This window comes from Phasianus colchicus, chromosome 14 (assembly GCF_987193195.1).
Source record: "Phasianus colchicus chromosome 14, bPhaCol1.hap1.1, whole genome shotgun sequence".
NCBI lineage: Eukaryota > Metazoa > Chordata > Aves > Galliformes > Phasianidae > Phasianus > Phasianus colchicus.
The window spans coordinates 11,883,666-11,906,000 of NC_143449.1; the positions used below are offsets into that span (position 1 = coordinate 11,883,666).

The window sequence follows — 22,335 nt, forward strand, 5'->3', positions numbered from 1 at the left end:
GTTGAAAGGATCATTCTGTGATTAAGATGGATGCATTGCTGACAGTGTCAGACCAACAGCTGCTAAATCTAGGAGACACTTGAAAGAGTCTCTCAATTTTGTTATATATGGGAGTCGATAGGTTATTTGGGCTAAGAACACCCTATTATTCAAATTTAGCTGACCCAGAAAGCCATGCCATCTTTCAGTGGCAATTCAGAGGGCTTTGCCATTTAGGTAGTGGTTTTTGATATTTCCTAGTACAAAATTTTTCTGTGTGGTTTCATATGACGTATGGATATATTGATTTTGGTTTTTTTTTCCTGAAATGTATTAGCTTAGTCTGTATGAGGCTTCAGAAGGCTATTTTGTACTTGCATCTGGTTGGATTGTTAAAAAGTTCTCACTTGAATCTCCTTTTCAAACCTATAAAACATGATAGCAGTTAACCAAAATTACTCTTGCCATTCTGTTTTGGAGCTGCTTCGTTATTGTTTTTGATTATGGCTAATATTTTTTTTAATACTAGCTTATTAATCCTATATATTAGATAACTTTGAGTCCTAATCCTGCTGAGAATTTGTACTCATAGATTGAAAGCTTTCAGTGTACACAGTGCATAAGAAAACACCCTGAGAATAGTTTCTTTGCTCATTGATATGACGATGTCCTTCCCTTTCTGATATGTCTCTCTTGATCTCCATTTTTCATTGCAGCATATTACTCTGCCTTTCCTCTTTATTTTTTTGTCCTTGACTTTTATGTCTACACGACAATTTGTGTTGACCTTGAGGTTGCCCTCAATTAGCTGAGCCGTTTCGGTATCATGGCCCACACCAAAATCCTGTGCAACGTGCTTTTTACTTGAAAGGCAGAGCCATCTTAGAAACTGTTTTGTGACCGTTTTTCTTTCCCTTTCAAGTCAGTGTTTATTTCCAGGCAATAAAAAAAAGGAGTGATACAAAAGAGATAGAAATCGGAAGCAATAAATCATAGAGGCGCTTCTGGTAGGTTTCCTGTGCTCATGCCTCCAGTGTCTGTGCCATCTGCAAAAAGAGGAGGATTAGAAAAGGTTTGGATGAGGTATAGAAATCTTATCCCTGAAAGTTCAGGAAACCTCTCAGGATCCAAAGGATGGCTGCCAGGGATCAAGAACAGGAATTTGACAGGTGGAGTGGTGGGTTAGGCTGCCTACGTGTTTGATCCTAAATATTGTGTGTATTGGACTGGCTGGACTGCAGCACATTAAGGGTTCTTTTCTCTGCCATTGCTGATGGAAATCCAGGAGCACTGTTTGTGTGCATCCTGCAGCTACACATGGTTGCATCCCATCCTCCGTGTACGGAGGCCTTAGTTAGCTAGTCTTCCTGTTAGGAATGTGTTCTTTTCTGAGTTTGAGTAATTGTATCCAATCTACAGGGAAAATACCTGTGAGCAAAAGGATATATAAATATCTTACTTAGATTAGTTTTAATTTTGCTTAGTATTTTGCTTAGTGTGTGAAGGAAGATAAAAAGCCTTTCCCAGGGCTCTTAATCATTAGAACTTAAAGGGAACACTTAAGGCATCTTCTACTGCGAGATGCATGGATGCTGGCAAGGGAAAGGTCTGGAGACCAAAATAGGGTCTTCTGACATGCAGTCCCCATTGTTCCATTTTGCAGTACGTTTGGATTCTGAATTTCACTTTTCTTTTTACTTCTTATTTCTCCTCCTCTAAAATGATATCAGCAGTTGGTTTATAGCGCGTGGGTAATGACCAGGGTGGTTAGCCAAGATCTATGAATTACTTTATTGATGGAGAATGTGTAGTACTTTAAGGTCATGGTTGGAGGTTGGTGGCCCTGCCTGTAGAAGGGGGTTGGAATTTGCTGATCCTTTGGGTCCTTTTCAACCCGAGTCATTCTATGATTGGACATATCTTTAAAGAATTTTGCGTTCAATTCCAGGGCATTCTCATTGCAAGAAGAGAAGAGTGAAAGCAGACTTTTATGTTGAAATAGTGGTGAGCTATTGTAGATTAATTAAAATTACAGTCCATCAACATTTGCATTCTATTTGGGATGTCAGTTCCAGTAAGCTTTTTAAAAATGTAGTGGTGCAAATGGAAAAGTTTCAGCAAATATTAAATGTAACAATGAAGACTTTTGTTCCTCATTAAACCATTTCTTGATGTTTCCCGATAGATTTTCATCTAAACACTTGCTAATCCCAGAGCTCTGACAGGCAAGGCCTGCTGAATTAGGCCAACCACTGCTACAAATAGCTACTGCACATGAAACAGTAATCATTGCTTTCCAGTCTATTATTAGATTAACTTCATAGGGATTGCTTTTTTCTCCTGTGAGTTGATGCATAAATGACATGCTTTACCCTCCAATAAATCTAACAGCAGAGTGGCTATGACATGATGTTCATACCCCTTAGTCCCATGACAGATTATTTTTGATTGCTGCAGAAGTTTACAGCAGCTTGAAACCATTAGAATTTAAAGGCATCATTGAAATTTTACAGCGTACCTGACTCAGACACAACTGGGCTAGTGCTGAAGGAAGTTTGTAGGGTATGGGTTCCACTTTGTGATTACTTGTCACAAGGCTAGTCACACTGAGCCTGGCTGTCATTCAGAGCAGGTAAATACTCCTGTGGTGCTTCACCTTCATGGTCTTTCCTTGGAGAATCCAGCTTTCTGTGCATAATGCTCCTAAGCTTGGAACCTTCATCTAGAGACAGTGGTAGCTGTTGAACCCCTGTGGAAACAATATTGGGTACATGCAGTGCTTGATACACATCTGTGGATGAACTTACTGAGACTTATTGAATTGACACTGCTGATTAAGTTCTGTAAGGATGTTTGTATAAGTAGAAGTTTGTGTTGTTGAAGGATGAAGTTCAGTGTTGCTAACATATATATGCTTTTAATAGTGTTTTTTTTTTCCAGATTTAAGAACTTTGTTTTTTCCTGATGACACTCAGATAAAGCTCGCAAAGCTCAAGACTCTTCAAATCCAAGGTGTTTACTGCTATTTCTATCTCATGTGAATTAATAAGTAGTTGGCTCTGATCTTAAGCTGTGTTTATCCATTATTTCATACATCTGTGTAAAATTTGCTACTTTTATATATAAGAAAAACAATTATAAAATTAGTAGGAACATGCACCAATTTCCATAGATGGGCATTTGCACTTATTTAATAATCATCATGTCAAACCGATCTCTGGAGGTTTCCTTAAAACTCTAAATAGATTGCTGTGCTATTCTGTGCAGTTCCTAACAGAATGTTTTGTTTTGTTTCATCTATAGCCTGGACAAAGTGACTGAAACTACGTATGTTCTTAACTTGTGATCTGTGGTAGATATGTCCAGTGGATTAAGGTTGGTGAATCTGGTACCAGGTTTAGAGCTAGCCTTAACACAGATCTGCTGTAGCCTCATGGGACCAATATAGTTTTTAAGTAATGCCATAATAGAGAATAAAATATGAAAATAATGTGAATTATTCATATTCTTGGAAGCCAAATACGGAATTTTCAAAAGAAAGCTTTAAGGCATTTGCTCTATTTGAAAATAAACAAACAACCAAAACAGGACAAAATACATGTTTAATATTTACATTTACCGAGACCTTTACTGAGTTGGTTCTCAGTTGTGCACATGTTGTGGTCACAAGCTAGCTTTTAATGCTTTTTAGCTTAACTGTCCTTTTCTGAGAGCAAATCGACAAAAAGACAATCTGGTAACAAGAACGTTTTGTGGAGTGCTCAAGCTCCATGTTCTTGTGTAGCAGTGTGCTTATGATGTGCTCTTTTTGGAAATAGGACTGATTTTATCAAGGTAAAATATTTTCTCCTTAAGAGGGGAATAATAATAATAATGAAAACCTGGTAAGGCATTTGGGATTTCTAAATGCAAACTTTTCCTACAGAACCTTGAGTGTTAAAGACTATGCTCATTAACTCAGGAAAGAAAATTAGTACCTTCTGTACGCAAGCACGTATTAAATGTGGTCTTGTTAGAACTTGAAATTTGACCTCTGGTTCTTGCAGCATTCTTGAACGGGCTGCAGGTCTGAGCTCTGTGGTACTGTTGGTACATATATTTGATTACCTAGCTTAAATGTAGTTGGGATTGGCCTACACAATGTTGTTACAGCAGTATAGACAAAGCTGGGTGGTTTTTATGGTACTGGGCTTGCCTATAATGTGTGACTTCTTTTCTTTCTCTCCACATGGGTGTTTTTACTTATTTTGTGATCTTTGTCTTTCTAAATGATGATGAAATTAAAATCAAGTAGAATCTGACTCACAAGACATGAAATAAAAGGTGCTGACAGTACCATATCATTTCAGAATTATGCCATTCTTCTTCTGACCTGTAAGAGACAAAACTGAAGGGAATTGAGGATTAATCTGTTTTTTGTATCCGTATGTAACCTTGCAACATGTGGATTAGATCTTCTCTGCACCTGTAATATAACGTTTTCCTCATGCTGAAGCATAATACCTTAACTAAAACCACAGCAGCTTTCTGATGACTTCAAAGGAATCAAAAAACATATTCAGGTTGAAAGCATTTTATTGTTTGTAATTTTTAGCTTAGTGCATATTAAATGTAATAACTGATGAGTTTAGTAGAATAATCTCTTACCATATGCGAGGAACATGCTTCATAAAGTTATATACATCTTTAAGAACTGTTAACTTTTATAGAATTTGCTGCAACAAATCATGCTGAGAATGTCTTATACTTGTGTTTTCAATTGAGGTTCCAATATTTGGTTAAAGTCTATTCTGTACTTCTATCATCTCATAATTCCCTCCAGAGAAAAGAGAGAACAATCTTCATGTTGGGTGGGAGGATGAGGGAATCATAATTGAAACCATGTAATAAAAAGGTAATTTAGCAAAACTATTAGTTTTTGGTTTCTTTACTATTTTAAGCCTATTATTTTTAAAATTACTTCTGTATTAAAAAGGCTGTAAAACTTCAGTGGATGTCAGCACATTGCATCTTAATTCTCATTTTCCTTTGCATGAATAGTAAAATCTTTATAAATTGCAAACTGAAATTAATTGAATAAGCTTCAGTTGAACATTTTTATGTTTCAGTTTGAATTTTAAAAAAATACATATTGTAGACTTCTTAAAGAACATTTAATGGCTTCCAATGTGGACCACACCTCAAGTGCAGTACAGGAAGAAAGTGCTGATGGAGAAAAACAAAAACCAAGAGCAATGTTAATTCGTATTGTGTGATTTATAGCTGTGTTTATAGCTGTAATATAGTTGCTAACACCCATATCTATTGCTTGATCATAGTTCTCCATCTAGTAAAGAGCCATTAACAGCAACAACTTCAGCCATACAGCCAGTAAGTTGCACCAGTTCTGTGTATAGGGCTACCTGGAGAAATATGGGCAGATGACTTTTCTTGCCAGGTCACTCCCAGTTCCAAGGCCCTCAAAAAGAGGAGCTTTATATTCCATTGATAATGCAGGGTAATGTTAAAGCAGAGAAGGCAGTGGCAAAGCTGGAGCAGGAAAGCAGAATGCTGCTGCTGTGCAGAGCTCCTTGTTTAGGCAATCAGTTTGTGCTTGGTTTGGGTTGGGTTTGGTTTGGTTTTGGTTCTTCAGTGAATTCATTCCCATCTATAAATTGTGATTGTAGTACTCCTCTGGGTCATCTTTTCTTTGGTATCTTCTTTCATCAGTGGGATGCTAGTCTACTGTATGCTTGCAGCATTTGCAGATTGACAGCAGCTATGAACTTGGGAAGGGAGGTTCAGGATTCAGAATGATCTTGATAGATTGGAGAGGTGAGTTGAGACAAGATGAAATTCGATAAATGTAACAACAGAATGTGGCAGCTGGAAGGACAAATATGCATAAATATAGACTGAAATATACCAAGAAACTGAAGGAGAAAAAAGAATCTGTTAAAATGCATTGCATATGGAATGGGTTGCTTGTGGTTTGTTTGTTTGATTTTTTGTAAGAAGCTTGTCCTTATTCTGGTTGTAGCGATAATGTGTGACTGTGCTGACTGTGTATATTTCAAGGGAAGCCTGTGCTGCAATATGGGTATAGATAGAGCTAAGCATCACACTTCTGGAAAGGAGTAGATCCTCCTCACTCTTTTTGTGGTATCTCTTACAGTGCATTGATGAAGTCTTGTTGTGTACTGTGGGTTTTACAGCATGAGATGAGGTGAAAAGGACTGTGATAGATAGTCACTGTAAACTGAAAAGGCTGAATACAGAATATAAACAAATTTTCTGTATAAACAAATGTCTGTAAGATATCAAATGCTTTGTGTAACAGCAGGAGTGCTAGGTGTTGTTCAGTGCCTGAGCTGGAAGCAATCTTTCCTTCAGTTTCTGAAGAAATACCAAGGCTTACAATACTACTTACCTTCTCTAGTGTATCTTGGTTGTTAATAAATGGCAGGCTCTGAAAGTGCCTGTTTTCTCAAGTTCAGTTGAAAACAGCTACAATGTAGCCATTTTGTATTAAAAAAATAACCCAAAAGTATTCATTAAATTGCATGCAGTATCAAGTAGGTTATCTTTCAATCATTGGAAAGTGTTTTTTTGAAGTATTAACCACGTTCTCTTAAATTTCTCTACAATTTTCATAGTTCTGTGATTTTCAGGAAATCTAACATCTATTCAAAAGCATAAATGACTGTAGCAGCAGGCTGTTCACAGGAAATGATGAAACACGGTCTTTACTCTTTTTAGTAATTATCATATTTCCACCCAATTGACTGTAGGTTGCTTGGAGAGCATGTAGGAACCTTGTGGGCTCGTGTCTTGATTCCTCAGTCTTCTAAAACTGGATGGTCTGCAAAATGTATGGACTTCGAGTTTAAAAAAGAAATTGGGCAGCTCTTGGAAATTTTTTTTCAACTCTGGTTATTTTTGGCTGAACTTAAGTTTAACTGTCCTTATTTGCTTACATATATCTCTGCGATAAAGGCCAGAAGCAACGACAGCTTCCATTACATGCTAGCAAGCTCTCTGAAGGGTTCATACACTTGGAACTTTATGAGATTGGTCACATTCTATTTTCTAGGTGTGTCTATTAGAAGGTATTGGGTGTATCTGCATGTAGACCTCATTACTGCCACCCTGCAGAGAGCCATTGTCTAGGATAGGGCCAGGCTTTCTTAACCCCTTTCAGTCAAGCTAGTTTAACAATTTAATGCATTTTTAAAATATTTTATAGTATGATTGTAGGAGTACCACAGGGCACCCTTCTGATGATGGTGTTGTACAGAAGATGGTAAGATGTGACTGATGGGTACCAGGTGGTAACGCTGAGGCTGGAAACTTAGAGAGAATTAAGTTCTCTAACTTTAACAGCCACTTTCTGCTCTCCAGTCTGCGTGTATGATGCAGCTGCATTGGCTTTGCTGCACTTGTGGGGTTGGAGGTTCCCAGCAGAGGCACCCACTGCTGCTCGTGCTGCCCATTGCTATCTGTGATATTGTACAGGCCTAGCAGAAACCCAGCCAGGATTTTATAAATGCCAGAAAACAACAAACTACAGTAAATGAGTTGCAATATATTCAACCAATATGTAACAAATTAAACAATCGTTAGTAATTTATTACAGTGCATCGCTTCCCATTTCTGGTGTTTTTCTCTTTTAATTTCTTCTAATGACTTAATGTCATCTGTTAGGCTTGTCACTGACACAACAGTACCAAGGACAGAAAATAGGAAGTGTTTAAAGCGAGTTCGGCCCTGTTGAAAGATCTAAAGTTTTCATGTTTTAAATCTGAAGAGTTCAGAATGTGCCCACATCGTGCACACGAAGCTGTACTGCTTTATCAGCATCTTCCTCTCATTCATTCCCACGGCGCAGGGCCCCACGTGTCTGCACCTCACCACAAAAGGAAATAACGTTCTGTCATCCCCAAACACACCATCCTGTTCCTTTTACAGCCGTGCCTGTGGCTGTGTGGATGGGCAGGCAGGCACGGAGGTGCGTACACAGCACACAGCACACAGCCGCTCACTGCGGCGGAGTTCACATGGCTGTGCTGTTTGCTATCACTTCTAAATGCTGGGATTACCTGGGTGATTGTTTTCTCAGAATGCCATAATGTAATCTCAAACCTAATACTCCAACAACCATGCACTAATTAAAACTGCAATTATATTTTTGCTCAAACAAAACGACTTAATAAACATTATCACAAACTGTTTACCCTTCCCAAAAACAATTTATGCTCACTAATACAATTTCCCATTAAAACTGCTGCCAGGTAAATTAAAAACTCTTGAAATAGTAAGTAAGTGGGAAATTAATTCAACAGTTTAATCTAGAGCTAATAACAGTTGCAAGCTCAGAAAAAGATTGCTACAGCGGGGAGTTAATTAACAGCTTATTCCCCATTTGATAAAAGTAATCCACTCTAATTCCAGTGTAATTTACCTCAATGTAATATAAAACCACAAGCTGCTTCTGGTGCTAGTGATTATTAGCCTTGTCCTGTTGCCACGTTGACAATAAAAGTCAGCAGTGTCTTAATAATAAGAGGCAGTCTGCTAAATGCCCACAATTAAAGATGTAACATGAAATCTTGAAACTGAAACAATCATGTATATTGCTAAACAAAGCGGAGGTACAGTTTTGATAGAAGTAAGCACATTGCATTGCTGCCCCTAGTTCAGTAGCCAGGTGTGCCTTTCATAAGCCCTGTCATTCGCTGCAGAAAGTTCTGTCTAATAAATGCTCTGGGAAGACTGTAGGGGATAGGTTACAAACAGGTCTGCTTGTTGTTTTAACTTAGGAGTGAGCCAGTGTAGATTTGGTTGTGTTGTTTTCTCTGTTATGCAAATTGAATACGAACTTTGGAGCTCTTGACCTGAAATATCACTCTGGGTTCATAAATTAGTATGGCTTTTTTTTTTTTTTACCTCATCTATATTGAAATGTATTTTCCTTTATGTTCTGTTTTTGGGGATTAAAACCAAGGATCAGATGTGATATATTCACGCATGTACACATGCACACATATATACAAACATCCGCCTGTATAGTTACATATAAAATATCTCTTATTATGCATTTTCTCAATTGATCCCAAGATAATGCATTCTGATAACTATTTTGATTTGCTTTTGAGCAGTTATGACAGTCTGCCACCAGGGAACTTGAGCTGTATTTAAGTATTGCCAGGTTCTTAGTTTAGTTTCTGAGTATGTGTTAGACTTCTGCATCTGCCTGAGTGATGTGTTATTAGCTTTCTTCCATTGTCACTGATTTAGGAATGCCACAGTAAGAATAAATTGGTACACTGTAATCATAATTCAACTTATGTGCATGAAATTAAATGATCTGCTTTGTCATATAAATACTGATACTTGAAATAACAAGAGTATGGCATTATTTTAACATGTTGGTTATTAATGAGAGGTGAGTGGTTTTGATGTTCTGATATCACCTAAAAACATATATTTACAATATTGATGTATTTGAGTAAGTTCCTTCTGGGGCTTTGACAGGTATCTCAGAATAAAATGCCTGCTGGGAGGTGCTCTGTTTGAAACTGCAAGCAAACACAGATGAGGTTACATGAGGTGGAGATTTTTAACTCATTCTAAACAGAGAAAGAATTACCTTTAAAGGTGTGCAGACACCATTATAAATGTGCCAGAGTTGGTCACCAGAATGAAGATAGTGACCATAGTGACAGTTCAGTTACAGCCCTGTATTCCTTTCTGCATGTTCTGTGTGAAACTGGAGATTCCTTGGCCTAGGGCAGAGGCAGGTGGATGTTGAGAACAGAATTATGCTTTCAGCATGCACATGATATACTCTGCATACTGCTGTTTTTAATTCCGGTGCTGGTTAGTAAAGCCAGTGCTTTTTTTTTTTCCTATATAAACAATACTACTTCTTTATTTAATGTACTGTAAGTTTTTCAGTTGGAAGTTTTACCTGCTGGCTGTAGGTGAGCAGTTTTACTGAGGGCTTCAAGTATGTGAGCTTCTGAGATCCTTTCCAACCCATGCTGTTCTGTGATATTTCATAGTGCACTGAAATTTCTCCATAATATAATGGAAATGTATTGTCTTAAGTTTCTCTTTCAGGCATTTTCTATCAAATAAGGTAAATTAAGAGCTGTTAACTGAATAAAATATAAGAAAGAAGAGTAGACTGAATGCATGAAGTGATTGTATTTTATTTGTGATAGCAATAATAAGAGCTCTCAGGAGAAAGTGTTGGTGCCAGACTATAACTACACTTAAACTATGCTACTCATTCTCACTCATTTATGTATGTACATAATTTACAGTTCTGAGTTTGAGAGGATTCTTTTTCCGTTGTTCAAAAGATTTTCATCTAATGTGACTTCAAAGGATTTTCTTTTCTGCTGGCATAGAATTGTCCATAGTCTGAATTTTGCTTATATGCAAAATCTGTCCTATGAGTGAAACGATGCTTAAAATTCAGTAGGTCAAGGACTGAAGCCCAGTCTTCGTGGATGCTCTAACTAGATAGTTCTAAAAATGAATTAGCACACCTCATCAGCTGCTCATCCCTGCTAATGAAGTCCTCTGTGCTTTCACTGCAGTCGTTCTTCCATGTTTACCTGTGCCATAGCAGAGTTGGGAGTCTTACAGCAGTGTTAGCACAGCAGCTGGATCTGAACTGAGATCAGGATAAGTATCACACATTACAGAGCCACTCTGCAACACAGCCCAGGCTGAGATGTTCACATAGGGACAGAAATAGGATTTTGCAATTGACTGATTTGTATTTTTTGTTTAATTTCATTTGACATTTCAGGGGAAAAACAAAAATACTTGACAAAAATGCAGTTTGGTATTCTCATTGGCTATTCTTGATACATATCTTCAGTGTTACCAATAGGAAATGTTATATAGAAATTAATACGCTATTTTGTGAGTGTATAGTATTCTGGCAGATTTTATGTATTTCTTCAGTGTGTAGCATTTCATCTAAACTGTGCAGGGTGTGATTCTGAATGGCTGAGTATGGTGGGAAGGCTCAGGGAGCTGCCGCACGTCCTGCAGTGCTAGACGAGGAGGCTTTGAGGCTGCATGCTGCCTGTTGTGCCAAGGTGGCAAAAAGCCTAGCATGTCCACTTCAGCAATTCTGTTATTTGCAGGTTGAAGGATTAAGTTAAACGGACCTTGAAAGAGCTGCTGTAGTTGATAATCCTCTGGTAATACATGCTCTCCTTTTCACTAACCGCTGAATCAGGCAAGTTAGTCCAGGAAGAGGAGTCATCATTAGAACATGAGAGGTGACAGTATAGTTCTGATGTGTTTTTAAGTACAGGAATCCTGCGCTGCGCATGCTTTGGCAGGAGTCTTGAGAGGCAGCAAGTGCTCAGTAGGAGGGAGCCCCAACTTCCACAGGCAGGGAGCAGGGAGGTGCTCGCAGGCCTGTCCAGGGGTGTGCCTTCAGGTTACCCAGGCCCCAGCCCTGCCCAGCTCCTGCCACTGCCTGTGCCAGCAGGTCAGGATGCAAGGATGTGTGCCCACGTTGTGTCCTGAGTCATGAAATGGAAGGACAGAGCATGCCTGGGTGCAGAGTACAAGCACCAACACTCTGCGGTCAGACTCAATGTACTGTAAAATAACCTCAAGGACACAACTTAATTTCCATACAAGGCATGGTTAAACTTTTTAATCATCATGGATACATGTGTAAGAACACAGCCGTCAGGAGCACAGGTTTTAACCAATTCTTGCCTGTTAGAAATGAACGTTTCCGAAGTACAGACATATTTGGAGGTGGCATACTCAACTAAAACCTATAAACCATCAAATTTTCTTAAGTTTGAATTTCACCAAAATATTAAAAAAGCAAATTAGCCATCCGTGTACATAATGACTGAGCACAGTCTGTTTAAACTCATGGCACACATAAAAGAAGTTAGGCCACATTCCTAAGAGTTCGCTATTTTCAGTGATTCCCACTGTTCCACAAGGAATTTGATGCTTGTTAGGGTAAACCTGCAGTGTAGGTGGCAGCCTATGGTCCTGGGCTGCTCCTGCACTGCACACACAGTAAATAGTGAGATGTTGGAAGATCATACTGATCATCTCTGCATGCTCTTCATGTGCTACAAACTTTCACCAAGCTGCTCCTGCGCTAAGCCTGCAATTTCTGACCAAACCAGAACAATGTCTTAGCAGCGCACCAAGTCCCAGCTCAAAGATTCAAGTGGTCATCCCACTTGAAGTAAAATGTCCCAGTGGTTATTTATTTGTGCTGTTGTAAGTTGACCATTTTTTTCCACTTCATGTTAAACTTTCTGCCTATTGCTGCATATTCATTGAACTTCATCTCCATGGTCAAATGCTTGCTGCCTTTCTTCTTGCCTTTTTTGCCCCACCCTGAATTGAGTGAGCAGGTAGCAGATGTACCTAGTGACCTGAAAGGTGAGAATCCTTGACATGCAGAAATTAGATCAGTAATTTTTGTCACAAGTGATGTGGAATAGAGCTGCAGGAGTTGGGACTGGTGGTGGGAGGGAGGGAGGATTTCAAAGCATTGTAAGCACTGTGTCCAGAGGAGTAATAGGTGATGCAGTTCATGATTTATATACAGTTTAAACTCATGTTTACGGTCATATAACTTGTTAGCACATTTTTAGCAAGTCAGTTATTTTCTTCTTCTCAGTTTGTCTGGCCTTTCAGACAAATCCCATTATGCTAATGTAATTAATATACATTCTAAAAAACGGGATTGCAGCAGTTTATTTCAAGATTGTGTACTTTGCTTTTTTAGACCTGTTTCCCACGCTGCCACTCAACACTTTACGGCTAGTGCTAAAAGAGCCTTCTTTTCTGCAGTTCTTTCTGGCACGGAAGGGCTTTCCTTTGTCTCTGCCTCATTGACTCTCCATCTCATTTAAAAATCTTTGCTGAAAATACATCTTTTTCCCCTTGTATGACCCTCATAATTTTTATCTCTCTGTGCTGTTATTTTAGTACGTAATTTTACTTTTAAACTAGCTGATGGACCTCCATTTGAGAAAGGGCAATCAATAAATTATGTGCTGATTGTGGATATTCTTCTTCATATTTTTGTATTTCATTGTCCAGACTGTAACAGCTGATATATATTTTTGTTGTACTTTTTCACCTACTTTAGGGTATCATTATTCTTGGCTTTTAATAATTGAAAGAAAATTCAATCCTTTTCCATCATGAAAGAGAGAGAATGAAGGAATGAATGTCCAGCTGCTAAATATCATTTATATCAGTTAATGGCCTTGCTGAGGAAACAGAAGCTTGAGCAAACTCGACATGGGTTGAGCAAAGACAGTGAATCGGTTTCCTGAACAGTTTTTAGTACATGTCACTAAATCATCAGCTAGCAGTTTCTAGAGATAGTAAACTTCTATGAAAAGCTGGCCAAGAATTTCTGAAATGTTATGTTGTGAAAATAGAAACTATCTGTGGGGGAGCTTACATAGCAGCTTTAGCAAGAAAGTTTAAGACTGACTTTGGTGCTTTTCCCAAGGTTGGAGGGAGAGCTCTGCATCCTTTGGGATAACTGTAGAGTAACTAATATTTGTGTATGCAGATCATTGTGCATTGGTTTGGCTTCATGCCTGTGATAGCTTGTAGTTTAGTTTTGTAATTTCATTTTCTGCTAATGAATATTATGTAAATAATATTCTAAATAATCTGCTAAAAATATTATGTAAAGAGGATGGAATGGGGGAAGAGAGAGGGAAAGAGTGTGGCAATTTTTGGCAGTTTAGTTTTTGAAGTTTTTCCGATGTTACCAGTTGTGATGTCTCAAAAAGTTAATTAAAATATACACGATGAGAAAAGTCTTCCTCACTAAATTCTTCGTCTCTTTTTTAAAAATTAATATAATATTTAACATCTGCTTATAGTAGCACCACCCACATATCAGTTTCTGTCCCAGCATTCAGAAATGATTGGTGCTGATTGGTCTTCATGCTGTTGGTTGAGAGCTAAATTGTAATATGTAAAAAAACAGAAGCATATTCTTAGGTCATCTCAATGCATGAATCCAATCTCGAAAAGATTTTCATTATAGTTTGAGGGATGAGATGTGCATCTTACTCATTTACTCATACAGATTCTAGCTGCTGACCCATTCATCAAATGCAGAAGTCCAGGCCAACCAGAACGATCTCTCCAAGAAAGATAAAGAGCAGAAATTTCAAATGGAAGACATTCTTTGTAGTGGCTCACCTCATCTGCCATCACTCGTAATTGATACTATCTAGCTTGTCATGTGTTGTGGTATCTAAGCAATACATAGTAAGAGAGCAGCTGGAAAAAAAAAAAAAGAGGTAAATATAGCTTATAAAATAACATTAGGGGAATTCCTTTTCTCTAGTGTTTCATGTGCTGTTACGGGAATATTGGAGTATTGTTTAGAAGCCTTTCAATTATTTCAATCTGGCAATTTCTGAAAAAAAGAAGAACAAGCAGTAAGACATTATTGGAGATGGAATGTCATTACTCAGCCCATAACAAAGTGAGAACACCTTGCAGTCTGAAAATGCTAATTGCATTTTCTGTAAAGCTAGTAGCACAAATATGCTTATTTTGTTTTTTATAAATGGCTTAATGAATATCTCATTGGCTTATGCTATGCCTTCACCATTGCAAATGAATGTGTTATTCTTGAACTGTTAGAGCGCCAAGAAGTTTGAAGCTAACACTGAATCCTGTAAATGTAAAACAGTAAGAAGTTAATATAATGTATTTACAAATTCCTTAGCCAATAAAAAGGTCGGCTTTTACAGCCAGGCAGATTATTTACTAACTATTAAATTTACTCACCAGTGAATTATATGTCAATATATCCAGATCGTCTCTAATCGTGCTGGGTTATTTGGTAACAATAATCAATGCCCATCTGTTGTGGACAGAAATCTTTTACATGAAGGACACCTTCTTCAAAGATTACTTTTCTGATTAAAAAAAAAAAAAAGCAAAACTTAGCAAACTGCATGACAAGCACTCTCTTAGAGGTGGTCCCTCTGGTGGATTTCTAATAAAAATCTAGTAAGGAATATCTCAGAAGTAAGCAGAGTACTGAGTGTGCTGCAGATAATGTGCAGGAGGGATGCAGAATTCCTGAGCTCTGGTTCATTATGATTATTTTCTTAGTGATTTCAAAATGCTGTTGTTTTGTTTGTTTATTCCTTTCTTCTTTAAGACATTAACATGAGAGATCTTGATAAAATAGCATTCATTTCTCTGTGGGAAAATGTGGGCAAGCAAGGAAAAAGGAATTGAGTTGTTAAAATTACAGTAGTGTTGCTTGCTCAAAGTTTAGTTCTGACTCCCCTGAAATCTCTTCAAATTGGTAAGAATAGTTTTCAGACTCCCAAATTAGGTAGCCAAAATATTTATTTTAATGTATATTTTTATTACACTAGACAGCATTATTACTGCCATGGATTAAGGGCCTGTAATGTGACTTTAATATTGCTATTAGATGTTAATGTCTTAGGATAGCGCTCTGAAGATGAAATAGTTCTCATTTACTTTTCACCATCATGAATACTAATGTGTCAGGGGACAGTAGTCATCTTTGCCTTCTGTTCAGTTTGGCCAAATAGGAAAGACAAGAACAGAAGACAACAATCACTCAGCTGTGAGTGAATGCAACTGGAAGTTGTGACTAAAGCCTGTTGAAATCCAGTTGTACAGATCTCCCTCTCATTTTTATGTTTTGACTAAACAAAATGAGAGCAGACAGTAAATTGTCCAGTTTCCAAGATTTCTGGTGAGAATGTTTCATAATAGTTTGTTATTTCTGCAATGGTTTACAATTCCATTTCATCTCATTATTTCTGTTGTTATGCTCATCATATTATGAGCTCTTCCACAAAGAGGAAAATAACTCATTGCCCAGAGAGATTTTTTTCTACACGCAACTTGAGACTAAATATTTCTGCCCAAGAGCAAAACCATTATCTACCGGGCAAAATTAAAGTACCACAGCCTTAACTAAATCTGGGAACCTATCACAGGTGTAACAGAAGAAAATCCAGTTTTGTTACCGTGTGCTTAGGAATATGTTTGCCCAGGGTCCTCTTTTCCCTAATTTGGGGGCTTGCATTCAGTTTGGGAACTTGTTCACTCAGAATCCACAAGGGAGTACCTTAAATAACATACATAGTGAATAATCACAGACTATTGCTAAAGTGGTTACAGTTAATATTTTTAGAGTTTTCTAATGGTTTGCTTGTGGCAGCAAAAATTACTTAGGAACTTGGCACATACGCTGTGTCTTTCTTCCCCGACTCTGGCTTAAAGAATTTAATGGATATTAGCTAACAGAGCGATCCTTTTCACTGCAGCTGTCTGACTGTCCTCATTTCAGAGGCTTGGGAACTGAAGCTACCAATCAGACTTGGTATCTGAAGAAGAGGCAAAAAGTTTATACATGCTCTTGTCAGACTTGGGCCAGTGTACAGCGGTGAAATTCATTGAATACTGTTGTATTTCATCACCACAGTTACGAGTGCTGCTGGATGTGGAATGTCCTGCAATGTTTGTCTACATCTGGACATGCATATAATGGCTGTGAGAGTTCATCTTTTCGGTGACGTGGGTTTCTTACAGCAATAAATAGGCAAGATGGAGCAGCATGTGATCGTCTAGTTTATACATTATTTTGGAGAGAACTTCTATTTTCATCATGGAGAGTTTTGTTTTGTGCTATTGCATTACCTAGTACTTGTGAGAAGACTAGCATTTACCTCATGCTTAAACGAAGCAGCAGCACAGTAAATCTCAGCTCTCACCTGTTTGTGCAGAGCCTGTGTACCCACACTGAGATTTGTGTGCAAGGGAGCCCTGGGAGCGCTGTGCTGCCTGCGTGGCACAGGCGCTGCTGGCAGTTCTCTTCTACTCTCGTGTGCTGCTGTTTTTCTTTGGAAAATTCTGACATTGAGAAAGAAAACAAAAGAAAACCTCATTGTGATCATTTTCAGGCTCTGGTTGTTATTTTTTAAAAGGTACAGTTATTGATGTCTTTGTAGCAGATGGTGTGATCCCATGATGCCTCTTACAAAATTTGATATATATGCATATATCTCAGTAGTTCAATATTCATAATATAAATCAGTCTCATGATATGTTCCACCAGGTAAGGCTGGGCCTTTTATATTGTTACTAAGGATGAAATTAATCTGGTTCTGTTTTACTTAATTTTTGTTTTATATTCTTATGTATTTTATTTGATAGAAGTTCATTTTTTATTCTGCTTCTTAAAATAAATATTTCTTAAATATTATTTCTTAAAAGAAAATAATTTTCTTGCTCGGAACCAGACAGAGAAGATTACGAAGAGTTTATTTGCTTATTTGTTGTTCAAGAAGCAGGGTGTTCTGAAACTCAAGCCCAGCAGCAGAAGAGTTGGAAGACTCAAGAGATAGCTTTGTTTACCATACATCTGAAATATTTAATATTTAGATAGTTGGCTTAGTTCCAGTATTTTTTTCTATCTTTGATCAAGTTACTTAAGGGTCTTTTCCAGCCTAAATGATTCTGTGGCTCTGTATGTGTGGATATAGCACTTCGGGTCTTGCAGTGTTAGCTGTTGGTTGGACTTGGTAATATTGAGGGTCTTTTCCAACATAACTGGTTCGGAGCTTTTGTTTGTTTGGCTTTTTTGTTTTTTCAATTACTAGTCCTGCTGTAAGGCAGGGATTTTTATGCATCGGGTTTACAATAGTACAGATCAATACTGGATTGCATTTGAAGTTGGGTAGAACATGAATGATGAGGTTCCAGTTTGGCTGAAGGTGCAAGTCCTTCTGTGGCAGTAAACAGAAACAAGCACTAAGAAATAAGAAAAGCTTCATTTGTGATGGATGGCAGGATCTTGCAAGTACGTTTAGTACTTGAAGGGAGGCGCATGCTTGTAATATTTGAGAATGACACAGTTAAAATATTGCTGGGTGCAGGTGTTCTGTGCCTGGAAGAGTTAGTTCCAAGTGCACTGGGTTTTCTGGTCTGCAGAGCTATGCAGTGTCCAGGTGGGTTTGGCAAATCATATGTATTGCTTCAGTGGCAGAAATATCTCAAAGTAAATCACATAAGAAATATCGATGAACAATGTCCTTTTAAAAAAACGATATTTTCCCTTTTTAAGAGATAAACAGCATAAGGAAGGAATAAGTTATTACTCCATGTGGTTGAATTTTTGGCTTGATGTTGGAAAGCAAATGGCTGTGGCTTCCTGTGTCTTTTTCAGTATCTCTTGAAGGGGTACCATGATGAGTGTAAAAGGGGAATAGGGAATCACCTCTTCCTTTCCTGGATAACTTTTTGAGTTTGTGGTCAGATACCATGCTTTTAATAACAACTGTTTATTTTTTGTATTTCTCAGCTTTATATCATTATTATCATACAGTAATACAATATAGTAATATATAGATGAGATCAGGAAGTTATTTCTGTATAGTTCTTGAGGCCAAATCTGTTTCTATGATACAGACACAACGTCTTTTGTTGTAGTATGTTTTATAGCATAAATCATTAATTCTTAACAAAACCTTAAAAATACTACGTGAAGCTCGAAGCTGATGTATTTCCTCCTATCACAGTTGTTTGTCAAAGGGCTGAGCTGATGAAACTTCTTTGTAAATTCTGAAAGTGTGGCCTACTAAGTGGTTTATAGGTTTTTGCAGTGCTTCTAATGGCTAGTAATGACTAACAATAGAAGTAATTTAAGCATGTTGCTTTAATTAATGTTATCCCATCTTTTTCCTTAATTAATCAAGTTGTCTTAAGCCAGGAAACAACATCATTACTGAAGAATGTGAAACTAATAGTTTGTAATCCATTCCTCCATTGCTAATATTTTATATTTTATTTCCTAATTTTTATGTCCATGATATTTCTAGGAAAATTATAACCTGTGAAATAATTTGGTAAAATGGTCTCATATTGGTTCATTGTCTGTGAACACAGGATTTGTTTTATTTAAATAATTCCAATATCTTTTCTTAATAGTCTGCACTTTTCCCTTAAATTCCTGACTAGGATCACCAGTGGCCCTTATTTAGTATCACTATTGGATAAAACCTCTGAAATTTGTCTAGTAGGAAAATATAATCTTAAAATTGTTCATACTTACCTAGTATAAGCAATAATAATCGAGTTTGGTCTGAGTTGGTTCCAGGAAGAACAAAGTTTAGCCAAGGATTTAAGAAAGGAGTTTTTCCAAATGCCGGTACATGTTAAAGCATTACTGATCTATTAAAACCTCAGGACTTCAACCAATTCATTTTAGTCATGATATTGCCTAAAGTTGAAGTATTTTATAAAAGCTAAACAATGCCAAATGCATTTGGCTGAGATCAAAAGCCAAATCTATTTGTTCTCTTTCATCTTCAGTGTTCCATTTCCTAGGAGTATGACCTTAGTCAAACATCTATTAAAGTTAGCTTTTGATCTTACTCCCTTTTTTAGAAAAAAGAAAAAAAGTCAATCTTTAAAATTTTCTCGCAGAGACAATCACACTATTGTGTTGTAATGTTCCAGTAGTGTGTGAGTAAATAGGATTCTCTGATGTATGTGATAGAACAGTGGTTAAATGGGACAATCATTTTTGTGTCAGAGACAAGAATCAAAAGGAAGCATTCTTCAGAAGCTGTTAACTGGAAAACCCCCCCAGGTCAGTGGAAGCATGTTAACTGGTCACTGCACTGCATTTTTTGGTCCTTTGATGAAAATGCCTTGTAATTTGATAACAGGTAGCTTGTTCATTTGTAACAGTTTTCTCTTCACCAGTCAAAGCTGCCTACTGATTAATCAGCAAAAAGGTTAATTTTCTTCTCAAGTGTGAGGAATTTAGTGGCTTTTTGAAAGAAGGAGGGAGAGAGCGCGTAGTGAATATTACATCCTTTATTTCCTGAAAAAAGAACTATTAAGATTTTTTTTTGTCATCTGTTCCTACAAATAAGGATCTTAGAAACTGTCTCAGTTCTTAGTGTAGGCGAAGGGAGTCTGTTTTAAATACACACCGATTCCTAAATCTACACAGAGTAGTAAGATTACAGTTAAGATTTATATTTACCATACTGAGATGACTTGAATAATGTCCATTTATTAGCTCATCTGCCATAACCATAGTATTAAACCTGTCCTTGTCAACACAATTTCACAGTTCTGAAAATCTCAATTAATGGATATAGTAGAATAATACTGAAAATGTATATTTGAAAGCAGTGTCTATAGAGGAAATAAAGTGTCTTTTTAATTAACTACTGTGTTGACAGATCACATATTAAATTTCTAAAACCAGAGTTAAATTCTTACCAGAAACACAGGAATATTACCTAGTTAACTCTTAGCTCTAAAAAGAGAGCTGCAAGGAGTACTGTATTAATACTGACAAAAAGCTGAGTGCTGCAAAGTATGATAATTGTAGAGGTAGCAATTGGAAGGGATGACACGTCAGTTTACAGAAAAGCAAGATTAATAGGTTTCTGCAGTATTTTTCTCAATTGCAAAAGTAATTTTCAATACATCTTGGACATCATTTATACTGAATATATTTTAGTTTATAAAATAAATGTATTTGAATTATAAAATCTGAGACTCCATTTTAAGTATGCTTTGACTGTTGAAATTGTTGAACAAAACTTAAGATGAAAACGCTTCTTGCCATAGTTTTATAAGAGATGAAATTGCTGTACTGATGCAAACTTAAGAGTAAAGACCACTAGAGTTTATCTGGAAAGATTTGCAAGGGCAAAGAGAATATCTGCATAATTTTAGATAGCTAAGTGTTTCAGTTCAGTGACTAGATTATTTCTCTCCTTCTTGAGCTTCCATTTGGCTCAAAGGCTGCAAGTTAATTCAGCTTGACCAATGAGCAGAGACGTATCCTTTAAGGTTTTGAAAATGGTGTAGTTCATCTTCTATGTGTTATTTTTATTCACAAGGTGGAACAAGAAAATAAGCTTCCAGTCAGTTTCTCAGCTTTGAAAAATATTCTTTACCTTTCATAGCATAAAATGGAAGTAGCTTTTCTGGCATAACTTCATAAACGAAGAAGATATTAGCCCACTGGGACTAAATTATTTGTCTCCGCTGTTATTTCTGTGAGTAAATGTACCTGAGAAAGCTTTAGCAAAACTGAAGGAACTTAAAACAGAAAGACCAGAACAAGCAGATGTTATGAAAAGAAAGTTAAGGTACACATTCTTCTGTAATCATGTTCCATACACTCTCTGGTTGTGTAATCAATAGTCATTAATTTATGCCCCAGAGGAAAATATTGCTGTTTGTGTTTCTTTACCTATGGTGCAAACCTAGCTAGAAGTTGCATCTGGCAAGCTCCAGCCTAGGGCCTCCTGTTTTTCCTTTGCAGTGCTAGAAATTCATCCATCACCTGTGTGTAGGAGGTGCCCCAGCAGCAGCTCAGCTGCAATCCCAAGAAGCATTTGCTACCTGGCCGCCTTTGTTCTTGTCACACAGAGATGTGCTGAAATGTTCTGTGACCATCCAGTCATGGATAACTGTATAAACACTGCTGAAATTCAAGTTAAATAATCTAAAATGTCTCATTTTCTTTTTAGGCAGAGATAGTAGCCAAAATGTTTATGCTGTAACACACCTCTGATGCAGACTCACCACAGAGGCCCATGTAGAATAATCACTGCTGATAGAAGGGACTTTGTGACAAAGGCTGCCTTCCTGAGGACTGTGTGAAGCATGAAGTTGTAACTGATTGGGATGGCATAATAAGCATAATGTTTTTGTGTATTTTATGAAATGGACACAGATTTCTCAGGTCTTGGAAAAAAATCATGTATGTGAAGGGATAATATATAGCAGATAGTCTAGCAAGTTAACTCAGTGGAGGAACCTGCAGTGAATGTTGAGGTATGAAGTGACATAAGTTGTCAGCCCAACTAAAGTCTACATCCATTAATTTTGGTAATAAGAGTCTAATCTTTGCAAACAGTACCACTGACTGTAAGTTGATTGCAGACAGAACTGGGGATTGCAGCGCTTATGAAGAAGGCAGAATTGTATCCTTGGTTGAGCACTTTGTGTTCACTTCCAGATGAAGCTCATTTGAGTTTGCCTATGACCAGCCTTAGCCTTCCTTCTATATCTTGCCAGTGCCAATCATAGTGGAGAACAGTTTATTATTCTGGTACTTTAAATTGTGTGTTTGCAAGCAGAATTTCTATCATTGCTTGGCTTTGGCTCGTTGCAAATATCCGAGGAGAGGCTGGAATAATGTTTCTCCTCTGGAAGGCTGCATCAGGGACCTGCTCAGTGTGATCCTCAGAGCTCTCTGGGTCTGACTTGTCTGGCTGCAGGGAGCAGTGGTGGCCAGAGGAA

At 37.4% G+C, this 22,335-nt stretch overlaps 1 protein-coding gene across 5 annotated transcripts in view; it reads left to right on the forward strand.

Annotated features, from left to right (window-relative positions):
• Positions 1-22,335, forward strand: part of DACH2 (dachshund family transcription factor 2) — a 266,697-nt gene that overhangs the window by 145,102 nt on the left and 99,260 nt on the right. The gene's annotated exons all lie outside the window — the stretch shown is intronic.